The sequence below is a fragment of the Mus musculus genome, chromosome 10 (genome assembly GCF_000001635.26).
Source record: "Mus musculus strain C57BL/6J chromosome 10, GRCm38.p6 C57BL/6J".
Taxonomy (NCBI): Eukaryota; Metazoa; Chordata; class Mammalia; order Rodentia; family Muridae; genus Mus; species Mus musculus.
In genome coordinates, this window is record NC_000076.6 from 13,090,543 (window position 1) to 13,113,114 (window position 22,572).

The 22,572-nt window shown below is 42.5% G+C and overlaps 1 protein-coding gene and 1 long non-coding RNA gene across 5 annotated transcripts in view; both read left to right on the top strand.

The window, feature by feature from the left end:
* The first annotated feature begins 289 nt into the window (after positions 1-289).
* Plagl1 (pleiomorphic adenoma gene-like 1) overlaps positions 290-22,572 on the top strand; it is a 40,863-nt gene continuing 18,580 nt past the window's right edge. For 2 of the 4 annotated variants that reach the window (NM_001364645.1, NM_001364644.1), the window contains exons 1-4: positions 290-482; positions 1,233-1,270; positions 15,313-15,351; positions 21,977-22,008. The gene's annotated coding sequence lies outside the window, so the exon portion shown is untranslated. Of the gene's footprint in view, positions 483-1,232; positions 1,271-15,312; positions 15,352-21,976; positions 22,009-22,391; positions 22,414-22,572 lie in introns of all 4 variants that reach the window. The other 2 variants (NM_001364643.1, NM_009538.3) reach the window with 2 other exon arrangements.
* Positions 303-5,358, top strand: Hymai (hydatidiform mole associated and imprinted transcript). Its single transcript, NR_131912.1, has one exon. It is a non-coding gene; the product is annotated as a hydatidiform mole associated and imprinted transcript (long non-coding RNA).

A 22,572-nucleotide genomic window follows, 5' to 3' on the forward strand; every position in this document is an offset into this window, starting at 1 on the left:
GCACCTAGGAGACCTTGGCTTTGCGCATACAGCCGATGAGTCACCGCTGGGCTGCGTGGCTGTCCTCCCCCACCGACCCCCGGAGCCCCAACGGGGCCTCCTCCTCACACGTGACACTGGAGGGGGGGGGAGCAGCTCCTCTCGGGCTGCCCCGCCCGCAGCCTCGTCCATGCAGCCATCCCCTTGGCTGGCGTGTTGCGCGGCAAAGCCCACGGCATCTGCGATTTGTCACTCAGCTTGGGCTGGGACCGCCCCGAGCCTTGATTTAGCCGGGGCTGGGGCGTTCTCCAACCTCACTCGCCTGGCAGGCGGGAGAACGCTCGGGGAGTTGCGGCCGCGGGCACCGGGCTCGCGGCTATCGGGACTGGAGAGCAAGCGGGCATCTCCTGGGCGCCGTCATGGCTGCTTAGGCTGCGCCTGCCTGCGGATCGCGGATCCGGGATCGGAGATCTGACGGCGACGCCTGAGTCCGGCTAGGGTAGGTAAGTAGTGACAACCGGGGCCATTGCGTGGCATAGCCGTGCCGCGACGGGATGGGTTGCCGCGCTGAGCGCAGACCACGGGGTCCCGGGCCCTTCGGGCTCCGAGGTGATAAACTCTGAACCTGGGTGCCCCAGTTGCAGCCAGAGATGCAGCAAAAGGCTCCGGGTCGATCCAAATGGGCACTCGTGCCGCGCTAGCTTTCACCCGTGTCCTGCCCGTGTGCTATGCGGCACTTAAGTGGCGGTCTTTACAACCTGGCGACACTTGGAAATCGCTAACAGGCTAAAAAGTCGGGAAGAGGTGATTTGTGTTCCTTTGGGGAAAATAGACTTATTCGGATGCTTTAACAATAACTGAGCGATGTCGCTTGTGCTCTTAAAGTTACTTGAAAATGCTGGACTCCTAAGAATTCCTGGGAGAATTCAGAGCGCAACTTGTGTACTTTTCTCCAGTCTCCACATCAACTTTAAGGTCGCTCGCTAGTAAGGGTTTTGGCTTTGTACCGAAAAAAAGGCTCCAAAAATGTTGGGAATCCCCCCTCGCAACAAATGTGCTACTTTGGTGTTTTAGGAATCGAGTAAAAATTAAAAATAGAAATGTCCCAGAGTAGATTCTTCTTCTAGGAATCTTCAGCTAACCTCGCCCTCCAAGGCAGCGGCTGTTAGCTCTCTGGGGCCTCGCCGAGGTGCTGCTCCCCGAAGCGCCCCCCCCCCCATTCTTTCCCCTTCTCTCTGCGTTTTAATCCATAGGTCTGGGTTGGAGTCTGTGCCTGCTTCCTTGGCGTGTGGTAAGTGATTAGTATTTTAGTGACGTATGAAAAGATAAAATGTGTTGTTTTGCGGTTTTTGCTCTGATACAGTGGGAAAAATTTATACTAATAAATGAGCACGTTCATTTAAATAAAAAAATCAGAGTTGACGACACTTGACAGATGCATTTTCCGACCTCGCTGTCCCGTTCCTCAAACTACACGGAGCAGCGCATTGTTCCAAACATGAAGCCCGTATTTGGAAGTTGTGAAATCATTTAAGGAGATAGTGATAAGAAATTGAAAACCACAAACTGAGAATTTTAAAGTGTCAGACTGTGTCTCAAGTCAGAGGGGTCTTTGTTTTATGTGCCCCCCCCCCCCCCCCGTCTATACACACAAATGTATGTAATGTTCTTCAAAAATGTCATTTCTTACTCTGAGCTATGGTCAAAAAAAGTTTAAAAGCCACTGCCCTAGATAAATTTTCATATGCACCAGAGAACAGGTACAGCAAACAGGCCTTACTGTGTAGTACCACAAAGCTGGTCGACGCCTTCATGTCCGCCTGACTGGGAAACATAAATTATGTACCAGTCATAAAAGGGAGCACAGTATAGGAGCAAATAAGCCAGTTTTGTGTTTCTGTACAGACTCCTCTCAGTGTTGAGGGGAAGAAATGAAAACACCTTACTGAATATTGCATGATTTCACCTATGTAAAATTCAGAACCTGGCAGGCAAGGCTATTGTTTAGGGACCCACAGAGTTATTAAAAGTCATAAAGGGAAAAATGTAAATGAATGCTAGGAACGTCAAGTCCGTGGTGGCCTCCCTGGAGGAGGAGGAGGGGTCAGAAGGTGTGAGTGAACACTAAGAATCCCCGTGATTCTGGGAACTGCCTCATCCCCTGACCACTGGACAGTGACCTGAGCCATGTTTCAGGATTAATAACTATCAATGATACATGTAGATCTATTACCCCACCCCATCATCAGTATATTAAAGAAAGGGAAGAAGCCCAAATACAAGGCTTGAAATCTCATATTTTCCATTGCGTCATAAAGATCAGGGAGAGTTACCTAGGTAACGTAACAGCATTAACATCTTATTTCATTATTTTTCTGGTGGGCACATTGCTATTCATTAAATCCATCATAGGTTCCTATATATTAAACATTTTAATATATTTTTTAAAAACTTAAGAAAATTGAAATCATTCAGTGTACACTTTTAAAAAGTAACTTTGGTGTTGGTTGGACATATTTTATTTAGCCATTAAGCTCAGATGAGATTTTGTTATTAAAAATGTAAAAACTGCAGAGGTAACAAACCACATGGATTTTGTAACCCCTCACTCCAGGCTGTAAAACGCTGGCATGCTGTGTTTATTTCAACTTCAGTTATTCCATGGCTCCAGGCCATATTTCTTGTGCTCCACGTATAACTTTATATTTTATTATGTTACACGCTTCTACATTACAGACCAGGACATTTCTAACACTGCAGACAGTTCTCTTGGGAAACATTGTTCTGGATACAGGTCATGGTTGAAGAAACTTTCAGATAATAAACAGACATTCATCTTTGTGATGTGTGTCTTGATTTTTTTTTTTTTATGAAAAACTTGGCTGTTAATGAAATTGATTCCACAATGATTTTTAAAGTGTTTCCAGTTTGTATCTTGCCAGCAGTTCAGGAACGCATGTACTTGTGGGGGTAGATGTGTATGCTTTGCTTATGTGGTGGAGATAGTACAAGATAAACAACATTTGATTTGATTTGATTATTTTTTTTTAACTTGGGAAGACTCTGTGCCAGGGACTTGGTGCACCCCCTCTGCCATGGGCACTGCTCGGATTGGTTTGGGCTTGCTTCTAGGCTCTGTACCCATTTGTCATCTGAAAATATTACAGTTTTTTATACACTGTTGCTTTATAGGTACTGTGTGGTTCTGTTTAAGAATTAAAGATGTTTTCATTATGGAATTTTTTTTGTCTTTCCCTGTTTGAGAGGTATACTCTAGTTCCAACGTGGAGGGCTTGGCAAATTCCCCTCTTGTTAGTGAATCTTGATTTGCACTGCAATTAGCACATGTATCTTGTTTGCTTTTGAGAGTGGCTTTAGTGTCTTAATTGCTGCTTGTATCATGATGAAGGACACGAAATCAGAGGCTTTCTGGGGACAGTAATATATGTATTGTGTGCGTAAGTGTGGCTTGAGACTTTTACCTAAGGTTTCTTTTTCAAGCCTGGGAAGTTTTACCCTTGATTTCATTCTCCCCTGAGCTCCCACTTTTTTCTAGGAGCCACAGTTAAATTAAACATTAAAATTTCCCACACGTTTTTATTCTGGCATTTATATTTTTATCCATGTTGAATTCTGTATGTTATTTCTTTGGATCCACATGCTAGCCATCAAACTTGCTCCTTTCTCTAAATTGAGCTACAAGCTCCAAATACAAACCGCGGAAAGGGCAAAGACGAAAGGGTGTGGCCTGATGCAATGTCCTCATGGAAATGCCTGTGAGGCTAGCCAGATGTGGTCACAAACCCTTTGCATCCCTGCCCCTTCCCAGTGAGGACCACCCTCCCACTCAACTGTCCTGACTCCAGTCACCATGAACTTGAAAAATGTACTTTTTTGGGTTCACATTGTGTTGTTGAGAGCCATCTAATACTTCATCAAAACTTTGCTTGTTTTCCCTTTATACACGGGACTGGCAAACTGTGGCTTATTAGCCAATTCTAGCCCATTCCATATTTTCATACAGCAACCTTTATTGGAACAGTGCCAAAGCCCGTTTCTCTATGGAACCATCAGACCCACAAAGCCTAAGGTATTTACTTTCTGGCTGCTAGGGGGAAGTTCATTTGCTCCAGTATACATTGCAAACACTTTATCCATTTTACATTTTTTTTTTATGAACATTTGACTTGTTTTCCATATTGGACTGTTACAAGTTAAATTGCTATAATGCTTTTTCTTTGTTTTAAAAAAATGAATTTACTTTCTTTCAATTATGCAAATGTGTGTATATATTTGCCGCGTTCCACAAAGGTAAGTGCAGGTACCTGCGGAAGCTGGAGATGCTGGGATCGCCCTGGAGCTGAAGGACCAGTAGGTACTGGGAACTGGGCGGGGTAGGCTGTGAAAAAGAGCACTGTTTGCTCTTAACTGCCGAGGTATATCTCCATCCCCTGATGTTTTTGGAACTCATTGGTGGAGATATGTCTCTTAGTTACAGATTGAATGTCCCTAATCTTAAAGCCTAGTCTTTTTGAATCTTTGAAGCTTTTGGGTACCAATATTCCACAAGTGGAAAATCCCACACCTGGGCTTAAATGGTAAGTTTCAGTCAAATGCAAGTAAATAAGAATAGTATATAGATATGATATACATCAAGCATATATGACCCCTAGCTGAGGGGGCTATACAACTCAGTACATTCTTACATAGCACCCCTGAGGCTCAGGGTTCAATACCCAGCCCTACAAATAAGGAAGTAAATAAACAAACAAATAAAGTGCATTTTATATGCACACTTAGGTCCCACTCCAAAATATCTTATGCATATTACAATTTTTAAAAATATCAAATGCTAAGGGACATACAATCTGCACAGCCCAAGAAGTTGAATTTATTTCTGTAGGTTTGTTGCATTGTCATATTTATAATGAGTGGCATTTACTTTTTTTTGGGGGGGGGGGAAGGACAGGTCATACTGGGTAGTGCTTGCTGGCCTAGAACTTAGTATGTATTCCAGGCCAACTTTAAACTCCCACCCCTGCCTCTGGGGGCTGGGACATCACAGATTCTCTGTGAAGAAGTGCCTGCTTACATATCTTGCCAATTTAAAAATTTTGTTCATTTTAATTCCTAATACAGTCTGGAAGGGCGACTCACCGGGTACCTGCTTACAAATTGTTATTTTTTGAGACAAGGTTTCCCTGTGTAGATCTGGGATGCTGCCAACTCCCCATGTAAATTAAATTAGCTGGCTTTGAACTCACGGAGGTCCACCTGCCTCTGCCTCCAGAGTGCTAAGATTAAAGGTGTGTGCCATCTGGCCTGTCAATAAATATTTTTTTGCCTCTGGAATTTAGTTTGTCATTTGCCTCACATGCTCTCATATTCCCATCTGTGTGTGTCTGTGTGTGTTTGTGTATGTGTGTGCCTGTATGTGTTTGTGTTTGTGTACGTGTGCGTGTGTGTGTGTGTGTGTGTGTGCCCACATGTAAGTTAAAGCTTGAGTTTAGGGCCTGGTACGGGCTAGGAAATTGTTTTGTTACCGAGTTACATACACAGCCTAATTTTAGTGGTGCCTAAATTGATAAGCAGTATTACTTCTATGAAGTCCAGTTTATCAGGGTGTTTTGTGGGTGGGGAGCAGGGTAATAGTGTTTCTATGAGTCTTGCCCATATATGATTTTACAATCTCATTTGTCTGTGGCCTCTATGAGAAGGTCTGAATTTCTTTTTTTTTTTTAGTCCTCACAGTGGACTTGTGATCATTGCTATTTGATCCTCCTGTATGTGTTAGGTCAGGATCAAGATGATTTTTTCCATGTGGGCAAGTCACTACTATCTAAATTAATTGCAAATAATCCATTTTTTATTGAATGATGACAGAATCTTTGTAGAAAAACGAAAGATCATGCAATTGGGTCTATTTCTGAACTTGTTCTCTTCCACTTAGATTGCTTTTCAATTCTCAAGTTAGTATCAGGCGATCTTAACGTGGTTTACAGTGAGTTGTTTTTGTTTTTGTTTTCTTGCACTAGGCATTAAAAAGGGAGCCTTGTGCTTATTTGACAAGCATTCATTCCACCACTAGGCTACTTTTCTAGACCTAAAGCCCTTGGCAAGGTCTTGTGGCTTCTCTAATTTCCCCTCCCCGTGTGTGTGTGTGTGTGTGTGTGTGTGTGTGTGTGTGTTATATGCAGGTACACTTCCTTATGTGGGCAAATATGAAGGCCAGAGGTCAGCATATGTCTCCATCTTGGTATTTGAGACAGGATCAGTGAACCTGGAACTCACCGTTTGCTGGACTGACTGCCAGCAAGCCCTGCCCATTGGCCTGTCTCTCCTTCCACAGTACTAAGGTGACAGGCCTCACTTTTTAATGTGGGTACTGGGGTTCTAAAGTCCTCATGGCTGTAAGCAAGCACTTTACCCACTGGTCTGTCTTTCCACCCTTGGATTTTTTTCATAACTTTCAATGAAATTCTTTGCATTTGCGTATAAACTTTAGAGTGAGCTTGTGGATGTCCATTTTAAGAGTCTTTCACAGTTTTATTTATGATTATTGCACTGGATTTACCAAATAATTTTTGGAAATTGTTCATTGACATAATAATGAATATAGACTGCATATCCGTTTCATAAATTCTTTGATTATTATTGTTATTATTGTCTTCTTATTGTTATTTGTAGGTTACTATGTAGAGGACTTACACACTATTAAGTCTCATTGTCTTGCCAAATCACTCATTATTTGAGTAGCCTATATTTTTGGAAGGATTTCCTAAATGCATAATTATTCTACATGTAAAGAGAAAAATAATTTTATAAAGGTGTCTAGCCTTAAAATATCTGTTAAATGAGTTTTGGAGGTTCTTGCCCATACAGTAAGGCAAGAAAAAGCAAACAGATTGGAAAAGTAAATTTAAACATTAAATTAAAAATTATAGAATTATATATAATATTATAAAATTTTTAGATTTGCCAAGATAGTAGAGTATTCCTATATACTCTCCACCCACTTTCCTGTGTTAATGTCTTATAGATCTACTATACATTTACAAAAGTAAATTAACATTGGCATTCCTAATGCTGCAACCCTTTAATATAATTCATGTAGTGTACGTCCTCTACTTACATACCATAAAATTATTCTTCTGTCACTTCTTAACTGTAATTTTCCTACTGTTATGACTACCTTTTAATTTAGATTTGTGTACTTTCACAATTATGTAAATGGCCTAGATTTGGGTGTCAAATATCACAAGGTATTTACCCTCCCAATTTGTATCTTCTCTGGGGCCACACAGTATCCACATCAACTAGTGATGTTTACCAAACCGTGTAGTTGTTTGGTTAGGCAGAAACCATGGTTTCAGTTATGTTTTTCATTATTATACCACATCCCTGCTATCCATTCTCGTTGTTAGAAGAGAGTCCAAATTCAAGAGATGAGAAGAATTTAAAATAATTTACAGATATATGTTAAAGCCACCAAAGTAGTTAACATTTTGAAGGAACTCTTTGGAGGTACTTTGACAATGCTGTGAACTCATGCATATGTCCCTCTGTCACCTTAGAACTGACTGTGTTTCAGGTTCTGGTTCTGTTTCCTTGAGCACAGGGATTAGAAGCCAGTATCTAGGGGTTCCCCTTTTGGCTGATCTCTCACTGTTTCTAAGCCAGCTCCGTGGTGATTCTGTAAATGTGTACCCAACCTCAAACTTGTCCAGTGCCTTCTCTACATACTGATGTCATCATACTTGCTTTTTTTGGTGTGATAAGGTGATGAATTTTATATAAATTCTACAAGAATTTTAGTGCCAGTTCTCCATGAAGGACCCTCTTGGGGTTTTTTAAAAATAGAGATAGTTTTGAACTTATAGGCTAATTTTAAAAGAATGGATGTATCTGTAACTTACTAGTCATTCCATTCACCCCGCCTGACTTTTTAAAAATGTCCCTGACTGGTCCTTTAAAGAGGACACATGCACACTTTGTTAGGTACCCTCTGGATCCTTATAATCTCACAATGTATATTTCCCTTTGTTTCCGTGTTTCTAAAAGTAGCCAGTTCCTCCACTGTAAATAGTCCTATACATTCTCAGAAATGGCACTTACTCGTTATTTTTCCTAATGGTCATGTGCTGTTCTGTTCCTTTGTGTTTTTTCACTGGCTAGGGCAGCAAGCCTTAGCCATAGTGGCTGTGGATGTTCTTATCTTGTGTCTGAATTAAATGGAAGTGCTGTGCCTCACTGGTGCTCAGTGCTGCGGACTCACGAACGATACTGATGTTATAAAGCCCACTCTCTAATCTACTAAATTGCAGAGCCCAGTGGCTTTCCTAGCTCCATCCCTTTGTGGCACAGTAAAATCTTGAGCAATTGCTTAGCTTCTCAGCTTCTTAATTTTCCCATCCATAAAATACGGAAAGTGGGACTCTCTCCTGTGAAGTTGGTGAGAATACTGGTGAGGGTTATGACAGTTCCTCTTCTCTAGGTCACATTCAATCTATTTTCTCCTTTGACTTTTTTAGAATCTAATAGATTACTTTGTTCTAATTATTGCTTAGTCATCAAATCAGCTCATGTTAATTAAACTTTGGGCATGTATCTATGATTGGAATTTAATATACTTTCTAGTGTGATACTTATGAATCATAAAGCAATTGTTCTTTGACTACAGCAAAGAACACAATGAATGATAGATTCCTAAAAGAGTATTGCACAAGACCTTAGCAACTGACAGGGCAACCTTCCAGACTTTCTAGAGTGATTTTTATCTGAGTCTTTGATAAGATAGAAATATAGCTAGCTTTTGCATGCACAAATTCAACACTTGCCTGTTTTGTGGCAAATCCCCACTACAGAAAGGGAAAATGAGTTTAGCTTGTATTACATTAGCCATACATTGAGATTTCTTAATTTTGTGTTTAGAATTTCTACCATATATTCATTCACCAACAATATTTTGAGCACCTTCATGCCAGACAATGTATTTTGCTTGTTTGAATACATCCATGTCCGTGAGGACTTAGAGGTCAGTCAGTATTATAGTGATGACTGGAAGATGAGCATACCTGTACCAATTTAGGAAGACTCACTAATCTAGTTAATTGATAAAATTTAGCTTTGTAACCACCTCCTAGTTTTTTCATTCTCATCAGCCCCACAGCTTTAGGCCCTGGTTGTCCTGTATAATTTCCCTTGCTGTACAGTTTCCTGCCCTTCACATCATGAGGAATGACCACTTGCTATGACATTCTTGAATCCCAGTCCTTGTGAAAAGAGGTTCTTTGTTCCTGGCCTGGCCGTGGTCCCTCCTTGTTCACCCCCAGCTGTCTTTGCTGGTCTCTCTGTATCTGCTGCTTCTTAGACTGAGTCCCTCAGGTCAGGTGGTCGCCACCTCACACCAATTCCAGAGGATTCTACTGGGCTAATGGATGTGTTCTTCCCTTTGCCATTTCCCCTATGTTTAGTATATTCACCCCCACTAATTTGCAACCCAAACTTTCTAGGTCCTGTTCTGAGGCTATGTAATAATCCTTCTCGCTAGATCAGAACCCTATTATTTGTGATCCATGCTTAAATTGTTAGGTTTCATCATCCTTTTTTCTTTTAAATCTAAATGTCAGTTCCAGCTGGTCAGGTTCTTAGAGATTCTGTCCAAACGCCCTGCATGGTACTTACCGTATAAGACACGATTGCCAAATGGCTCCCACTATTAAATACCCATGATAATTGGGCTTGGTTTTGCAAGGTAAGTAGAATTAATTCTGTTTCCAATTGGGAAGAAACTCAGCAAAGAGAGCAAGAAACTTGCCCAACACCTTATAGTTAGTAAGTTGCAAGACTGGTTTGACCGATTTGAAAGCTTTTGCTTGTCCAGGCTGTATTGCCTTGGTGCTAAAAATACCTGGCTAAATAAATGAAATGGCTGAGTAGAAATATTTACAGTAAAGCAGGCATGGAGAGGTGCCTCTCTCTTCCTTGTCAGTGTGCTGCTTGGACTCTGACCTTTGAGACCACGCTGATTGTGTGGACTAACCAGTTCAGGCTTTCTTTAGATTTCCCTTCTAATTTTTATTGTTCCTAATGGATAAGTTTTCAGTGTTCTTCATTGGGCTCAGACAAACGGGAAAAACCTCACCTCACTCCATATTTCATTGTTTCAATCTTCTACTTGTTTTTGTATAGCTGAGATTTCAAACCCAAGACCTTGAAAATGCAGGTACTCTACCGCACACACCACCTTTAGCCCAGTTTCCCCTACTTTCTGGGTTTTTCTATCTTTGTCTTGCTGACTTTCAACAAATATTTGAGCTATCTTTTTTTTTTTTTTTTTTATTTAACTTTTTGTGTTTGGTTTCTGCCAATATCCCAATATTTGTCACTTGCTTTGGAATGGTGACATGCAGCTGCCTAGCCACCAGAAGCATCACCTGGGCCTAGTAGATGACAAGGGAATTGGGGCCTGCTTGGGTGGTTCTTTGGGAACTACATTAAAGGGTCACAGCAGCAGGAAGCATGGGGACCTCTGAAATAGGACCCAACCCTTCTGGACCAGTGGGGTCTCTAGATGTAGTCTTAGCTGGGGTTGTACAAAAAGATGTGATGGACTTGTTCTGTTTGTACCTGAGCCATCGACAGGTGGAAAATGTTGAAATGGAGACAAGCTGCTTACGTGTTTACAATGCTGTCTCTCATTCCCCATTGTGTATCTTAACAGGCGTAAAGTCAGGGTTTTTGTTTGTTTGTTTACAACACCACTATTATGGCTCCTGGTTGAGATGCTGAGAGCTGTGTAAGGCGGAGAGCTGACCATTTGGCCGGCCTTCTGTGAAGTATGCCTGCCTTGCTCGCATGCTTTTAGCGTAATGCCTTGTTGCGCTCTAAAGAGACATTTCAAGCTGCAGTCTAGAGAACTGCTTCCTAAAAGCCCATGGACGATGCTTGTAGCCCTTGAGGATGCCTTGTAGAACATAGTGATACGCCATTCAGCGTTAGGCTTTGAAATCCGTGATATACAGGAAAATTAGGGACTCCTGATATCTCTTTGCAATTATAAAAGTAATGCAGATTCAAACCTAGCCTGCGGTTTTGTTTATATAAACCTAAGTTTAGACTCAACAGTGCATTGGCTAAAGTGCAGCAAGTTTGAGACAGGATACCCCAAAGGAAGCAAAGTGTGTCTTCCTGGGCCCCGAGTCCCTCTGGGCATTGTTTTGAGCATCTTCCTGTTCTTAGTCATGGGTGGGAGGTAGGGTTAGAGAAATTACCTCACTTGGGGATGAACCATTTTTTAACTCACTTCCTACAAGTGGAAATGCAAGGGCCCAAGGGTCATTTTAACACTTCAGCCTGAGAGGCCTTTGTCTGTGGCAGCACAATAGTCTTCCAAACGTGGATGGCTTCTTAGGTATTTATTTATATATTGCGTTTTCAGGCAGTCATGTGTGCAAAGAAGCATACCCTTCATTTCTTTTCTTTTCTTTCTTTCTCTTTTTCTTTTTTCTTTTCTTTTCTTTTTTTTTTTCCATTTGCGGTATGGTCCTCGGATGGATGCCGCAGTTTTCCTGTCTCATATCTGTGGTTCCTCTTAGACTTCAATGAAGCTGTCTGGGTCTCCCTGGCTTCTTTTAGGAGCTTAGTCTTTATTTAATCCTTCCCCTATCACGTGTCTTCATTTTCTTGAACTTATGCTCTTCACAATCTTCTAGACATTCTCTATCAACTGAAAGCTGGCCTTGAACTAGTGATGGCCTTGCCTCAACACCCCCCACCCCCACCCCAGCCCATGCCTGTGAGACAGAATCCATGCTTTTATGAACCTGGCATTCATATAGTCGAGAGTGGTTAGTATCTCCCATAGATCCCGGGACTTCTCTCTTCAGTGAGATTGTGTAGCTGGAGAAGGTCCAGCAAGAAGAGTGGATCAGAGGCAGGTCATATTCACCCAGGCCCTGTGGCAGTTCTGAGGAAGCACAGTTCTCTTTGTGCCTGGACAAATGGGAGTAAGGTGTGGGGTGACCTACAGGCCAGTGCCAAGCTCTGTAATGCTAAGTCAGCTTTGAGCGAGCCCCAGGGGAGCTACATTCTTTGATCCTGAACTGAGGCTCTTATCTTGACAATGTAAATTCTCATAGTCCCCGTTGTGATAGATAAAACAGTTTTTCAGGCTTTGTAATGAATTTACATCAACTCTAAATTCTCTTATCTCTTGGAGGTAATGGGACTGGGTCATATAAGGCAGAATGGCGCCCTTATCACATTGCCATCTAATGGGGGCAACTAAGAGAAAGGAGCTATTACAAAGCGCAGGGTCCCTGAATCCAGGTGATCAAGGTCAAGTGCCTGCTCTACTAAGGTGGTGCTGGGAAGGATTTTTATTTCCTTTCAGCCAAGACTGAATTTTATCAAGGAGATAGAACCACCAATTCTTCAGGTTGTCAAAGAAAATTAAGTTACACAAATAGCTAATGTAGACATACGGGTAATTCCTCTCTCAAATAAAAATAATGAAGAGTAGTGATTATCTAAGGTGTAAGTCTGTGGGTTTTCTGCATGGAGGATGATGTAAGAGAGGAAGGAGGTGTAGGTTCTTGAAGTCCTTAGTCTGATGTCCTGAGTGCTTTGGGAAGGACCAGGGCTCCTGAGTATCTCCAAACAGGCATTTTTCACTCACAGCCTTATAATCTCTCTTAATCGGCAGCCTCCTGACTTTTAAAATGATTGCATTAATAATTATCCTCTGATAAGGTGTTACGAAGAAGAGCCAACTTGGGAAGCGAGTAGGAAGCAAGGCAGTGGCAACCTTCCAGAAGTTTCTCAGAGAAAGGGCAGATGTAGAGCAGAGCTGTAGGGAGCTATTAGGTCAAGGTGTGTTTGCTTTTAAAGTTGGGATATACCAGAGTATATTGAATAGTGGGGATATGTGTCTTACTGGATAGGGAGGACTTGGAAACATAGAGAAATATCTAGACAGAGAGGTGGGGAATGGCTTCTGGTTCTAGGAAGATGTTGTCCTGTGGCTGGAGGGAAGTCTGTATATTTAGAGTTGGGAAGGTAAGATGCCTTCTGCAATAGCTTTTGTTTTCTCAGTGATCCATGAGGCAAGGGTGTTGATGGACATGTGTCCAAGCTTTAGGGATGGGAATGGCAGCTGGAAGAGAAGAAATGTATGGAATGACCACAGTATGGGGGAGCATTATGAAGCTCCAGTCTCTGGAGTCTTGGTGAGAGCAGGTTGGCAGAGTGAAAGTGTTCAGTGTATATATGTGTTCCCACAGTGAAGAAAGTGCACATGAGTAACCTAGAGGTACTATAAAGTCTAGTTAAAATAGATGAACTAATAATGGCTTCTAGAAATGGAATAAAATATAAGCATTTTAGAACTACTGATAGATTAAAATGTGGCTAAGGTAGAGTTGACGCCATCCCTTACAATGAGGAACAAGAATAGGCAACTTCCTATGGAAGTGAAACTCACTCCACCCCCTTGCTTTTATGTATAACTTATATGCACAGCCACCTATGCTAATAATGAGGCCGCCTCCCTCGGCCACCTCCTGACCCTAGACCATTAAGGGAACATCTGTAAACAAAGCATACCCTGAGTATCTGGAACAGGATATTAGTGGCTTACTGGCTACATGCCTCTCAAGTATTCTTGAGTTGGCCGACCTGCCACAGTTATACATAAATATGTTGCTTTGTTTTGCAAGAGAAAATAGCTGCTATTCTTCAGTAATAATGCTGTATCATTAAGATAATAAAACCTACAGAAATTTTGTCCTGATAAGTATCCTACTAAATTATTATCATTATTTGGATATTACCTTTAGGCTGTTAGATGTATCTATTGGCTAAAGAGCCTAATTTTGAAGCTTTTTGTCTGTGACTGAAAATTTCACTTCTCATCTTCTCTTTTGCTAGATGAATGAGCATTTTTCAAGGGTCAGCGTGGCTATGTGATTGGTTTGTTGTTCTAATTAGGGGTCTTTTTGTTGTGTGCTCCATCCTCTGGTTTTTTGTTTTGACCATTTTCCATCATTTCATGTTTGAATACAGAACAATTTTCATTTTGTAAATTACCGTTCCAGTCTGGTTAATGTGCTGCATATACTTGAGAGACTGAACATAATTGAGGATTCCAGGCCACTTTGGGTTATAGAACGTGAGTTTGTCTCACAAAAACAAAACAAGACAGAATAGAACAAAACACTCGTATCATTGTTCGGGGACATTTTTCCTATTCAGTTTCTCTATATTAAGGTGAAATCTAGCAATAATTGGGGGCTTTGTGGTGATAGCACAACATATTTTGATGTCATTAATATTGATTATCTTGAGGGACATTTGCGCCTGGACGCCAATTGTCTGATCCCAAATACTGCTAGTATAATTGTATATAACTTATTCACCCTCCCAGTGTCTTAGTTTCCTCTTGGGCCACTCAGTGGTATATGTATACTAATTAAAGTAATATGGAAAAGACCTACTTGATCCTATGGTAAATATCTAAAAGTTTCTTGTTAGAGCTACGTTGAAAATATGGAATGCAAATTAAGAGATCATGTCCTATGTAGCAGAAGATAGCCTATTCGGCCATCATTGGGAAGAGGCCCCTTGGTATTGCAAACTTTATATGCCTTAGTACCTGGGAATGCCATGGCCAAGAAGTGGGAGTGAGTGGGTAGGGGAGCAGGGTGGGGGGAGGGTATAGGGGGCTTTTGGGATAGCATTTGAAATGTAAGTGAAGACAATATCTAATAAAAAAAAAAGAGATCATGTCCATGTTTGGTTTTAAAATAAGTTGTTTATCCTGAAATAGCCATGAGAAGAAAGAGACTTTAAAACTTATCCCAATGCATACAAAGAGAATTCTTTAATCATGCTTTAATGCACAGCTTGGTAGCAGTCTCTTAAGTCTGAGAGGTGTCTTTTCTTTCTTAATTGGTGGACTCATGTTTAATGTTGAAGCAGGCATGAGCTTGATGGTGGGAGTTATTGGGAGTTATGGGGGGGCTTGAGGTGGTGGACTCGCTCTATATCTCGACTTTGGTGGTGATATGAGCCTGTGATAAATGTATACAAGTCAATGGACACATCCAATAAAACTGGAGACATCGAAAAAGACTCTGGATTGTATTAACAGCATTTTATCTGTAACATAATATACAGTTTTGCAAAATCTTGATGCTGGGGGAAATTAAGTCAAGGCTGTCTTAAAAGTGACCTCGGATCTCCAACAGTCTCAAGATTACTGTCATCCAAGGCACACGCCCAACTGTTGTGTGAATACTGTTGTGTCAATGAGTACTCTTTGTTTGCTTTCAGGTTGTTCCTGCTTGATTGCTTCAGCGTGCCATCGGCTTCGTAAGTTCATATTTATTTATTTCTTTTGTTTCCCCTCCTTTTTTTTTTAATCCCCTTTCCCAGGATCTTGCCTTCACTTATCCCAAAGGAATATCTTATGACCTGGGGTAAACTATTTTCCTTATTTGGAGCATAGATTGGTATTTTTAAGGTCCTTTTTCAGTGGATCCCTAATGCTAGGAGATGGATTATTTTGAGGGTAGTAACATGATTGCTTATTCAGTGTAGTTGGGGAAAGAGGACTTCAGTGGATAATTATATCCATGGTACAGAGCGTCTGTGTATAATGGGAGCAGTGTGAGATCTGAAGACTGAACACTTGGAGTTTCCATCCTCCTGCTGTATGACACTGGCAAGTCTCTTCACCTTGCTAGAGCCCATTTTCTCCTCTCTGAGAAACACGTTCATAATGCCTCAGTCAGTTGTAAGAGGAGGATCAAGTTGTAATATCGCAGTTCTTTGCAAATGCTTCTGAAAGATTGGTAAGTGAGCCCATGAGTGTGTTTGACCCTGGCCACAGGCTTTCTTAAAGTAGTAAATTTCATGAGTACTTCTGAAAAATAATTTGATGTAGAGGAGCTTAATGAGTTTCCAGAGAACCTTGTTTGAGTCAGAGTGACCTGCAATTATGTGACGCCGATCATAAGACCAGCTTCCTGTCATGAGCAAGCTTTGGAGGCATGCTAATTTCACAGTACCTTGTAAAGAAATTCCTGACAGATATTTTTGTCTCCATTTCAGAAGACTAGGAAAACAGAGATGTTAGTGTAACCCCTTAACCTAAAGTACGTCAATGGACAGATTTAGCTTAACATTCTTGATAAAACAGTCACTTGTCTTTGTCACAGGCACCTGTCTCCCCTCCCTGCCTTTATCATCTTCTTCCCTTCCCCTTTTGTCTCTTTTTCTCCTTCTTTAGTTTTCTGAGAGAGGCTCTCGTTATTGAGCCTAGGGTTGGCCTTGAACTCGTGACCCAACACTGTGAGCGTCTGAGGGCCATGCTGAGATTACCAGCGTGTGCTATCACAATCGCCACTTTGGCCTTTTTAAAGCTCATTCCTGTCTAACCTTGAAAATAAGTGGAAGCCTTTCACAGAGGGCTGTTGACTACTCTCTGTGGTACCTCTGTAGTAGTTAAAGATAGACAAGAATCAGTGAATTCAGGGCTCAGGAAATCTGTGGTGAGCCCTAGGACAGTACTGAAGCTTGGAACTGGGCATGTGGGAAGGGTGTGTTCTGCATCAAGAAGTGGGTTTTCCATACCTTTAGTTCCAATATTGTTTATTTTCTCTTCGGTTTAGGAATTTTGAAAGGTAAGCCATCTCTCCTGTTTACTCAGGATGAGTGACAGACACGAACACATTTCATTACAGGGTTTGGTGAAGGTCGCCTCAAAGGAGCAGTTCTGAATTCAAGGGCAAATTTAGAAACCCTTTTAATTATGTTTGTTTAATAGAGGTAACCCCCCCTTGGGAAAACATATTTTCTTTCAGACTCTGTTGGTTCGCCCTGCCCCTGGCTAGCCCTCTTCACTCCCACAAACGTGCAAACACTCCTTCACACAGAGACCACTATTTAGGACCTGGCTACCCAGCTAGATTCCCCAAGTTAAAGGGGAAAAAAAAGGTAACTGTTTCGCCCCTGTTCCTATTTCTGTTTAGCAAACAGAATTTATACAAACTATACTCTTCTCTGAGCTGTGTGGCCTTCCCTGGGGACGGTGCCTTCGGGAACGTCTAGAAGTTAGAAATTACACTTTTCACTTGAAGTAACCAGGAACTTGTACAGTGTAGGGGCTTTGCTGGAACACAGGAGTGGATTGATAAGGGGCTGGTCGGGGGACCTTCCACCACACCTATACAACTGTTAGGTTGGGAAGAAACTTTCCAGAGAGTTTGGGTTCAGTGGAGAAAAGAAATTTCAGACGGTTAAGTGGATCACCATTCGTAAAGATACCATGGAAGGAGAAAGGGAGAGCGAGAGAGAAGAAGTTTATTTATGGAATGTCAGGGAGCCATTGAGGCCCAGCAGGATCTAGAAACCTAGGACTTTCCTCCAGGCCTCTCTTCTCCCCCTGACCTTGGATGAACTAGTGAGCAGTATATTATGCCAGCCGATTGTATCGTTTTGTCACGGTTAGCATTCTGGACTGTCACTGGAATGTAGGAAACAGATGAATTTGAATTGAACCATGAGGTGGTCTGCCCGGCCCTCTCCTGGTCTCAAGGAGACCTGTCGCAGTTTGTCTGGGCTGGGCCTTAATGAAAGCTTTAGAGGGAGAGAGAGGTGGGCCTTTGATCTCTTTGTTCCTGCTGCACCCTGGGAACTGGCTGAAATCAATGCGCTGTTTTCCTGAAGGAGTGAATGGGTCTGCCTAACTAGCTTTGTAAAGCTGTGGGGAATTCACTGCCTCTGTTTATTGACAGCTGAAAGGGAGCGCATGGGGTGGAATGGACCTTCTTGTGAAAACCAGGCACAGGAAAAATTAGACCTCAATTTAACACAGAGGAATTTGGAAATTCACCCCAAAGGAGCCGGGAGTTTCTCATGCTTACATTAGAATGACTCAAGTTTGGGGCTAGTGTGTAATGAACAATGGGGGTTTTGTCCCAACTATGCTATAAGTAGGAATATGGTATGCATAATGAATGACGGCAAGTAGCCGGCCATTCAACGTGCCCTTCTCTTTTTAAAACCCAGACAGAAAGACAAATGCGAACCATGATATAATCAGGTGATCCCCTCCTTTCTTTCCACCAAGAAGAAGCATTAATGGCATGGCTGGCTCCTTCAAAGTTTGTTTTTCATTTGTTTGTTTCAAAACATCTTTGAACTTGAGATCTAAGTTCATGGCGGGGACCCATTCTGTCTTGTGATTATTGCAGGGATACAATGATTACACATCATGGAGTTTTTTTTTTTTTTCTAGTCCCAGAACTGCTGAGAATGTCCGCAGAGTGTGTCGGAAACAAATGCGACAGACAGTGGACGGAGATAGCTCCTGGAGTAACAATAGTTTGTAAATCTTAAAATTAACTACCTTCCTTTTCAGAACATGGTAAAGTAGGAGCTCTGGTTTATGGCAAGGAAATACCCCACCCTTTCTTAGCTCTCTTCCCTCACTGGCCTGATGCTTGATTTCCCAGAAAGAATTTATGGCTCCCTCCTTTGGCCCCAGCCCTTTGTGCATACCTCAACCACAGCACTTAACACGTCCCCCAGAGCTCTTTGTTTAGGTGTATTCTTTTAGCTAGAGGTAAAGCAGCTGTGTCCTATTCATTTTTATATCTTCAAGCCCAGCAAAGTTCTTGGCTCAGTAAATGTGGCTGGATGAATGGGGATTGATGGCTCTCTGTACATCCTATGAATGTAACTACTTAACCAGGCTTCCACTGCAAATGCTACATTTTAGGAAAACCTGATTGGTCTATTGAACCTGATCAATGCTGTTGCTGTTCCTTTATGGCGTATTATCAAACACTTTTTTTTTTTTTTTTTGCCTTCATAAGTTTGCGAGCCTCCATCAGCCCCTCTAGAGGAGGCATTTAAAAGCATAGGGCAATGTCCCTTTTGGGGCCAACCTCTGATATCGTTCCTTTCTAAAAGATTCTTAGTGAGTGTCATGTGTAGATATTTTCCCTAAGAAGATGACCAGGCTTTTAATTAAGAGTTCTGTAGACTTTCCCTTGACTGAAATTATCACTTGAGACAGATAAAGCTGCAGTTGAGATGATTTAATTCTATGATATGCTGATAATACAGAATAAAACCTCCCCCCCTCCTCTCACTGGCATTGCTGCCTATCTACCCCCAAGTGGAAACTGAGGAAGAATTTTATCCTGTGCAGCCACTTTGATTTCATAGGACCCTAAATCACACCCAATTGCTGAATTATTCTCACATCAACTCTCTGCCAAGGGGCTTGCACTCTAACTAGGTAGATCATTGTCACTGTTTCCCAGCCCAGGAAGCCTGGGAGGAGGGGGGCTAGGCAGAATGCAGGAGGCATGGGATCTGATCCCATAACTGTTCTTCAGTGTGCTGCTTATTGCCTGTCTGAACCTGAGAACACTTCAGGACTGACCCCTGGCTGGGATGTGACAGGGTGACATGTGACAGAGACATTCCTGAGCTCATGTGTTCCTTACCTACCCACACATAGCATTTCAGTTCCCCAGCGGTGCCTCTTCTGGCTTTTTTAATTACATATCCCTCTAAGGTTGCTGTCACTCCTGATGTGACCTCTGTCTTCAATGTCATCTGGATCTCCTCTGTCCTCTGCACAGTAAACATGCCTTCACTAAGCTGTCAGTCGCCTACCCACTCAGCTCTCCCTGGTCAGTCTTGCGTCTGTCCTTGTTTTTCTGAGTTGAAGCCCACACTAAAGCCATCCACCTCTTACACAGAAGAAGGAGTTGTCATAACATGCACGGTGTTCTTTGAGTGGCCTGGTGACATGTGAAAGACCAATTTTTTCCAAGCCCGTTTGTAATTGTTTTCAGTCACTAAATATGATACTGCATTAAAAACACTATCTAAAGAATATCATTAAAATTACTTGCTGGGCTCCAAATGCATACACCATTGCATACGCCCACAAGATTTTGCTGAAAGGACCCTGATATAGCTGTCTCTTGTGAGGTTATGCCAGTGCCTGGCAAACACAGATGTGGATGCTCACAGTCAGCTATTGGGTGGAACACAGGGCCACCAGTGGAGGAGCTAGAGAAAGTACCCAAAGAGCTAAAGGGGTCTGCAACCCTATAGGTGGAACAACAATATGAACTAACCAGTAACCCCCAGAGCTCGTGTCTCTAGCTGCATATGTAGCAGAAGATGGCCTAGTCAGCTATCATTGGGAAGAGAGGCCCCTTGGTCTTGCAAACTTTATATGCCCCAGTACAGGGGAACACCAGGGCCAAGAAGTGGGAGTGGGTGGGTAGGAGAGCGGGGGGTCAGGAGGAGAAGGGTATGGGGGACTTTCGGGATAGCATTTAAAGAAAACAGTACCATATTACATTGAAATGTAAATGAAGAAAATGCCTAATAAAAAATTGGAAAAAAAATTACTTGCTGGGGCTGGTAAGATGTACTCAGCAGTAATGAATGTTTACTGTTCAACCCAGAGGATCAGGGCTCAGTTCCCAGCACCCATATGGCAGCTTACAATGACCAGTACATCTGACGCTGTCTTCTAACCTCTGTGGGTACTAGGCTCACATATGGTACATTTATATACATTTCAGGCAAACCTTCATACACATTATAAATAAATAAATCTTTAAGACTATTTCCCTTCTCCATTATTGGTTTAAAGCAAAAGGGAGAAGAATATTGAAAATTATTAAAATTAGCCAACGTAGCTCTTTTCCCTACCAGTATTTAAAACAATACTGGAAATGATGGGTGTTTGCATCATAACAAACATACTATATTGAAAGAATAACATAATTGGCCCATTATGTAGCACTTACCAAGGTAAAATTCTCTCCTTTTGTCTCAGTAGCAGGAATTAAAAGTGATTCATGAAGCACACACACAATCACCATGTAAATTGGAGCCACATTAAAATCCCTGTCATTTTCTGCTGTTTTCTTTAAATGCTTCTCATTTGGCCCGTCTATTGAGTTCCCAGTGTGCAGGAGAGCTGCTGGTTGTAATTCAGAGAAGATTAGAAACTCTGTAGATGGTGTTACAGAGGAGCTGCAGAAAGGCTCCATTAAGTTTTCCATGGGCAGTTTTTCGTTGGTGGAGGTGGTAACCCCCCCTTACCCCCACTGGCAATTACTGTTTACCTGTTGTAATGTATAGCAGTGATGAATCCAAGGGAGTAGTCAGTGCCTGCTGTGTGTGGTCTCTTTCTGTGACACAAGCCTGAACACACTGCTTTCCAGACTAAGAACCTTCAGTGGTTCTGATTAGGCAGGTCTCTTGGTTGCAATTGACAGAAACTAACGAGACTATTGAGGGATTCCAAACAGGCCGGCGACAGGGATGGATACCTTGGCCTGTTAGAAAAAGTGACGCTGACAGGGCCATTGTGATTTAGAAGGAAGGGGAGCCAGGCTAAGAACAGAGACCAGTGTGAACCTCAGGCACCAGCATGTGGCAATGGCCCTTCCATAGTCCTGACGCCTGGCTTCTAGTTCGCCAGGCTGGTTGATGTTTCAAGGAAGCCATGGGAAAGTTCTTTCTGGACCAAAATAGTGGCCTGGTCCTTTCTTTAGCATTTTTCCCATTGTTTCCCCCCAAGGTTTTCTGTACCACAGATGGGAAGGTAGGTGGCTACCCACCAGGACTGTCTTAGCCAACTCTGCTCTGTGAACGGTCACTGTTCCATAAACCTGTTCTATAGGTCTCAGACGTGCAGCCACAGCCGAAGTACCTCAGGTCTCATCATTTTCATTTTAGGGAAATCAGCTGGCCGCCCCCTGTCCCAGCTTGTTGACTGGGAGGCCTACCTAGGTTAGGAAACACGGTTTCCTAGATCTTGGCCTGCAACTGCTCTGGCCTACATCTTGCCTCTTCCAAGTAGGCTTCCTTTCCGTTTTTGTTTGTTTGGTTTTGGCAATTTAGAACTTAAGATAAGGGCTTAAAATAACCCTGTGTGCCTTTCCCTCCCTAGGTATTTGCATAGGAGTCAGAGGAGTTAATCTTGTGAGTATACGCTAACACCAACCCCCTGTCTCTGATCTCCTGCTCTATCTGCTCCAGGGTACTAAACACTGGAGGTCCAGCACCTCCAATGCCTAAGCTTCCCTCTCCAAACCCAGGTGGCCTTTGTTGTTTGTTTTTGACAGATTGGTTTCAGTCCCAGATGTCCTAGCTAGGGTAGAGAGGCACACTTCTAAGGAAGATGTTTGGTTCCTTACCGAGGCTTCACCCATCAATCTGATTCTCCCTGTCCAAGGTCAAAGAGACAGTTACTCCCCGTAGCCACCGAGCTAGAGTACAGTCCCCAGGAAGGCAGCTGAAGGAATGCCCTCTAGATTGGTTTTAGGTGCCTTGCTTACACTGGCAGAGTGTTTCCTTGGATCTAGAGATTTTCATGGCACCTGAAAGGTGAGGAGAACTGACCCTCTGCCCTCCATATATATCACGGTATGACTTGAGGGTTTGTAGCTGTCTGGGCTGAGCTCACAGGGCTGGAAGTGGGGGCTGGAGACCTAGTGGAGGTTGGCTTCCCTCCCTCGAAGGGGTGCTCCCATACAGCTGCCTGGT